Source organism: Castanea sativa, chromosome 2 (assembly GCF_040712315.1).
Source record: "Castanea sativa cultivar Marrone di Chiusa Pesio chromosome 2, ASM4071231v1".
NCBI lineage: Eukaryota > Viridiplantae > Streptophyta > Magnoliopsida > Fagales > Fagaceae > Castanea > Castanea sativa.
In genome coordinates, this window is record NC_134014.1 from 52,646,476 (window position 1) to 52,652,819 (window position 6,344).

General features: G+C 30.1%; 1 pseudogene; it reads right to left on the reverse strand.

The window, feature by feature from the left end:
• Positions 1–2,828: 2,828 nt before the first annotated feature.
• On the reverse strand, positions 2,829–4,143 carry LOC142625508 (UPF0481 protein At3g47200-like; annotated as a pseudogene).
• Between the last annotated feature and the right edge of the window lie 2,201 nt (positions 4,144–6,344).

A 6,344-nucleotide genomic window follows, 5' to 3' on the forward strand; every position in this document is an offset into this window, starting at 1 on the left:
ACCACCACTGTGCTATATTTTTTAATGTTAAGTAAAATATTTTTATTCATTAAAGAAGATTATTCAGATACACAATATCTGAATCAAACTACTCTTAAAGACATAACAATCAAAAGATCTAAAAAAAGTCTTAAAAAGACAACATAGGGATAATGCACAAAATATAAGCCAAAACCTTGGCACGTTCACATGCACATATTGGGAATATTGTTATTGAATCGTCTCAATCTTCTTTTGAAGAGATAAAGTCTGCAGACTCTCATGCTCTGCCCAAGTATCTGCTATTGGGAGTACCACAATTCAACTCCTTACAACCACTTTATAAATAGGCCATGGGGTACGATGTCGAATGCCATAAAAGATAACATCTTCCTTTAATCTTTGACCAAATTGATAATCAGCTGAAGAAACAATTTATGACGTGTTGTAGGTAATTGTATGACAATCCGTAGATAAAGCAGAATTCCAGGATTCTAGTGTTGAGAAGATTCTTAAATTACTATTCAACCACTGTGAAAGTGATGAAGGGGGTGTTCGTAATGTTGTAGCTGAGTCTCTGGGGAAAATTGCACTTGTCGAACCTTCAAAACTTGTTCCAGCACTCAAGGTATGTTTGTTTTATTTTGTCCACTTCTCCTCAAGCTTTTGATGGATACTTTATTTTTACATTTGATGGGGGATTTGTATGTTTGTTTTATACTCTTAACTTATATAGGTACTAACAACTAGTCCAACTGCATTCACCAGACGAGCTACGGTTGTCACTGCTGTAAATGATTTTATTTACTGCCACTCATCTTTTTTTTTATTTTTTATTTTTTTTTAATAATAATAAAGAACACTAAACTTCAAAATGAAAAAGAAAAAAAAAAGAATTCGTTGAATTATAAAATGAAATACTAAAAATGAGACTAATGACTTTTATTATTGTTTGTTCTCTAAGTATAATTTTCAGAAAATTATATCTTACTTTCCTTATTTATAACAGAATTTTGAAAACAACTGAGAGTATGTTTCTAAGATAATTTTTTAATGGCATAGTTTTAAATAAATTGAAAATAGTGAATCTTATAGATTTGCCCAAACTCTTTCATCTCTGAGCGTATCTTCATTACAAAAAAAAAAAAAAAAAAATCTCCTATTTCAAATTTGAAACTTATCATAAAAAAAGGTATATGAGCTCTCTTCCTTTATCATTATATAAAAAAAAAAAAAGTAATCTATAGATTATATACGGTATACTTTTTATAAAAATTTTAAAAAATATACATTAAAAATAAAAATGGTCTCCCAAACATCTTTTTTTGTTTTCAATATTTTGACAGTTATTTTTAAAAGTGGGAGCGAAATAGGTATGATGTAAAAATTATTATCTAAAAACTAATTTCAATTTCAAAAACAATTATCTCCTAAACTAGTTTCAAATTAATTTTTTTGAAAAATGTTTTCAAAAAAAAAAAAAAATTCACCTACCAAATAGGTCCTTTATGTTCTTGTCAAAATAATTTATGAAAATATTTTAAGAATGATAAAGTTAGAAATTTTTTACTTACATATGAACATGATAGTTATTTATTTATTTTAGAAGGTTATTTGAAGAAAATGTACATGCTAAAACCATATTTGACATGAAGCGTGTGCATCATAAGGATGGCCATCTGAGATATTCCAAGCTTCTGAGGGTTTTTTTTTTAATTTTTGAGTAGTTCCAAGCTTCAGTTATCTCATTTGTGTGTGGCAGACAATATAATGTTTTCTTTGGTCAAAACGGTGTGCATTTTATAAGTACTTATACAATACGTATTTATGTATTTATTCACTTATTTGAATATATGGGCTAACAATATTTGAACTAATATTCACTGGGTTATTTACTTATTTATTTATATACTCTCTTAAACTTGAAAAGGCTTAGACCGAGTCCGCAAATAGCACAAAAAAGCCAACAACAGTTATCAAGAAATTTTTAAATGTCATCCTCAAAAATTTTGTCCCATTTAACGGTCAACATATGACCAGCCACTAAAAAGCACCTACGATAGTTTGTTCTATAATATTTTAATTTGATAGCATTTTTAGTCACAACTGTGCTGTTTAGCATGGTCATGATTACAGTTTTATATGTCGATTGTGCTTTATGGCCGGAGTGACTTCTTCGTGTCATTAGCTGTTTCAAGCAATATTTCCTGTTTTGTTTTGTTTTTAGTTTATTTATTTATTATTTGGTTCTTGAAAAGACTTTTATTATTAGGATTTGGTTATATTATTATAGATTTTAAATTTTAATATTTTAATCCGACTATGCCTGTGCCTTTTGAACTTTACAGTTTATACCGATTGATGTTAGACCCACAAAACCAAACAATATCTAGGATTCATGTATTGTTCAACTAGTTGATGTTGCTCGTTTGGTAACGCGGTTTCAGACTGCACTTTTTTAGGTATAACTTTTTTCTAGGTGTGGTTGCCTTCCGAACCTCCAAGCATTTTGCTCAAGGATCAATCAACGGATTTTATTAATTGAAGTTGAAGATACATAAATAGTCAACAAGAATGCGGAAACACAACAATTGTGTATTATTATTGGAAAATGCTAACGAATGAACTTAGGGCATTAGTTAATAATCCATTTAAAGAAAGTTTTTATTGAAAAAAAAAACAATTAATATTTTGACAACTTTTTTTATTTTTCATAAAAGTGATATCAAAACTTTTCTAATATAGATCCTTAACCAATGCCCGAGCGTTAGTATGACCCATTATTATTTATTTTATGCAAGAATGCGGAAACACAAATTTATCACTGAGCAATCAAACAAACACACAAATTACACACGTTTTGGACCTAGACTTCTTTCGATAGTAAACATTGTTTGTAATAGTGTGAGTGCCAGAATAATAAAAGCCGCGATGGTAGCAGTTCCTTTCCAAGGAGAGTTAAAATATTGACGTATTAATATCGCCTTATTTCTGTTCCAAAATCCCTCAGTGAATGCATTTAATTTTTCACAGAGATTGAAGTAATTAGCGTTCATAACTCTCCTTATTATTCCTCTGTTAAGCTTGTTGATCATAGATGTCACTGTTTGGTTGTCTCCTAGGCAATTAACAATGATTTCCTTCTTAATAAGTAATTCCACATCTTTAGTAGTATCGATAAGATGATCCAAAATTATATAGAAATCCGTGAAGTATGTGTCTAATCTAATATTACATTGCTCTAATGCCATAACGTTTCTCACAAGATCTTCCATATCATCCTCGAAAGTTAAGGTTGGGATTTCCAACTCTCCATTTTTGAAATCTAAGTCCAGTACGCTTGTTGTTCGAGCCTTCGTAAACTTTGCTCCTGCCACATGCAGCTGGCTTTTTGTTGGAGCCTTCGTAAACTTTACTCCTGCCTCATGCAGCTGTGTTGCAGAGTACTTAGGAAAAGTTGTGTCCGGGCCTCTGTATTGTAGCTTAGAGGATTCAGGTAGTTGAAAAGTTCTAAGCAGATCGGTGAAGTGTTTTATTTCCTCATTAGCAATAGAAATGGGAGTTCTATCATAAATGTTCAAGGTCTTAAAAAAGTCAAAAGTAAGTTGAATCAAAGAAAGGTTGTTTGAGCCATAGGGGAATGCAAGGTTGAATAGCATCTCAATAATAAAGAACGGAAGCTGATTTTCAAGTAATAACAAGTCGTGGAACACCGTATCAAGTAGCCATGCTTCCACCAATAAAGGATCTCCTCTTGGCCAACTTTCCGAATTAAATTTCAAGAAAAGCTCCAAAATGAAGCTCACATCCAACATAATCATTTTCACAAAATTATCACTTCCAAGATCAACAACAGTCTCTACATAGCATTGTCGAATGCTATTTTCCATCTGCCTTATATATCCTTCAAAATCCTCCAAGGTTATGCCGGTTTGTTAATTGTTTGAGGCTCTCAAAGCATCTAACTTTATGCTTTTCCATAGTTTGAAATTTGTTGTTGCCATGGTGGATTGGACCAATTGAAATAACCTGAGGAGTGTAGGCTTCTTCATTCCATTTGCGAAGGTGATATGGAACCTTCTGGATGCGACACTCAGTTGAAGTTCTTATTGAAGCACTTGCAGTTATTTCTAGTTGAATTTCCCTACTTGCTGAGTTCTCCATCTATCAACTTCAACTTGTCGTCCCTAAATTCCTATAAAATACACAGTAGCCATAGCATTAATAGAAACACTAGTCACTAGCTTTTGGCCCTTTTTTTTAATATTATTTGCATCAAATGTAAATATTAGCTATTGTTCCGATATATAGCAGAAATTTAAAGGCACAATATATATATATATATATATATATATATATATATATATATATATATATATATATAAATAAGTTGGGCTTAGAAGTTGTGGTTGCACCAAGTGGCTTCACCAAATTGCAATTTTTTAAAAAAAGATTTTTAGATTTTAATATTTTTCTTATATAATTTTTAAGTTGATAAAAATTTAAATTTGATTACAATCCAAATTCTTCATCTAATTTATCTAATCCTTATTTTTACATGTAATGTATTATAATTTTAATTCTTCATCTAATCCATCTCTTCCTTATTTTTTAAGTGTAGTGTATTATATAAAAAAAAAAAATGCGGCAACTTTTTTATTGTTTAATTAATACACTATACGTATTTATTTGGTTCTTTTCTTTGAGACGTAAATTTAGTTGGTTAGTGTCATACAATTAAAATCTACAATTGTGTATATCTAAATATTATCAACAAAGCCTAAAATAATAGGATAGAAAGAAAAAAAAATCCAAAGCATAAAATATTAAAATCTGTAGTTGTGTACATAGAAGTATAGCTAATCCCTTGAATAAAATTAAAAAAAAAAAACAATTTCATTGGAAGGATATACACATGGGGAGAATTGATAATAAATTTATTATCTACTTTTTTTTCAAATATATTTTGTTTTAATTTATTTTTTGGATAAATATCAAATTTTTGGATAACAAAAAAAAAAAAAAAAAAAGCTAATAATGTTAACAACTTGATTTTTACGGTATAAGAGAAAAAAAATATTGTAATTAACGTTAACAACTTGATTTTTATATCAACTTCTTTACAACTTAAATTTAGAAACAACTTCTTATCAATTTTGGGGGGGGGGGGGGGGGGGGTTTGAAGTTTATTGTGGTTGAAATTTTGCTTGTTGGATAAATATAGGAATGATATGGACAGTAGTTTTATTATACCATGACTCTTATTTATAGATTTTCAGGTCACTAAAAATAATAAGGCTAGATTCATGATTTTTCTTATTAATATTTTGAATATCCAAGTACCTATCATCGCTTTAGAAAGTAAATTCCCAATTTTGTTTTTTTTTTTTCATGGAGTTTCCTTGAGGTTTCGAAGCATTCAATCAATCAATACTCTTGGTATTGAGTTTTTCTCAAAAAAAATTCTTGAAGTTTATATCACCTCCCTCACTTTCAAAGACAAAAATTCAATTCTTATGTAATTAAATTTATCTATTTTTTTTAATGTTTAGTAAATTAGGTTTTTCATAATTCTTAACTATTATATTGAGGTTATCACTTAAATATGATTTCAATCATTTTTTAAAATTATTGAATTCAAGGTTTTTCGTTTAAATATGGGCTTTAATTATGCAAAATTCGTTTATAATTTTTTAGGCATCTCCTTTTATATTAGTTGCATAGTTATCTACCACATTCCATTCAATTAATTTTGGACTTATATATGATTTTTTTTAATTTAATGAAAACTTAATCTTAGATAATATTCATTCATTATATAACTTAAAGTAAAATGTTACTTTGTTAAAAAAAGAGAGTAAAAGATTACTTATTTTTATTATCTATATAATTTTAATTAAAATAAAATTATTTTTTTATTTTCATTAATTTATACATGATTCTTATTAGGCCATGCATCGCATGGGTATTGTGGGGGGCTAAAAGATCCTGATGAGAATGTGGGCCTTTTGGGCCGTGTTAAGGAAGGCCGACCTGCTATTGGGTTTAGAATTTGTTGGTAATATGGGTCGGCCCATACGCCGAGGGTCCGAGGATCCAGCCGAGGGTGAACTTATCCTCGGACGGACACCGAAGAACTCGGGGTTTCGCAATAAAGATTAGGGGATGACACGGTTAAAACCAATGGTTAAAAGGGGTAAACCCTAGAATGACCCAGAAGCACTGGTGTTGAAGAAATGTCAAAGATAAAGGCTGCTACCTCCACATTAAAGACCCTGCACCTACCACCCTGGCCGCATTGATGGGGAAGTGACACCTGAACAGTGGAAGAGAAACTTCTGGTTACTATTCAAAGGCACTGGGAA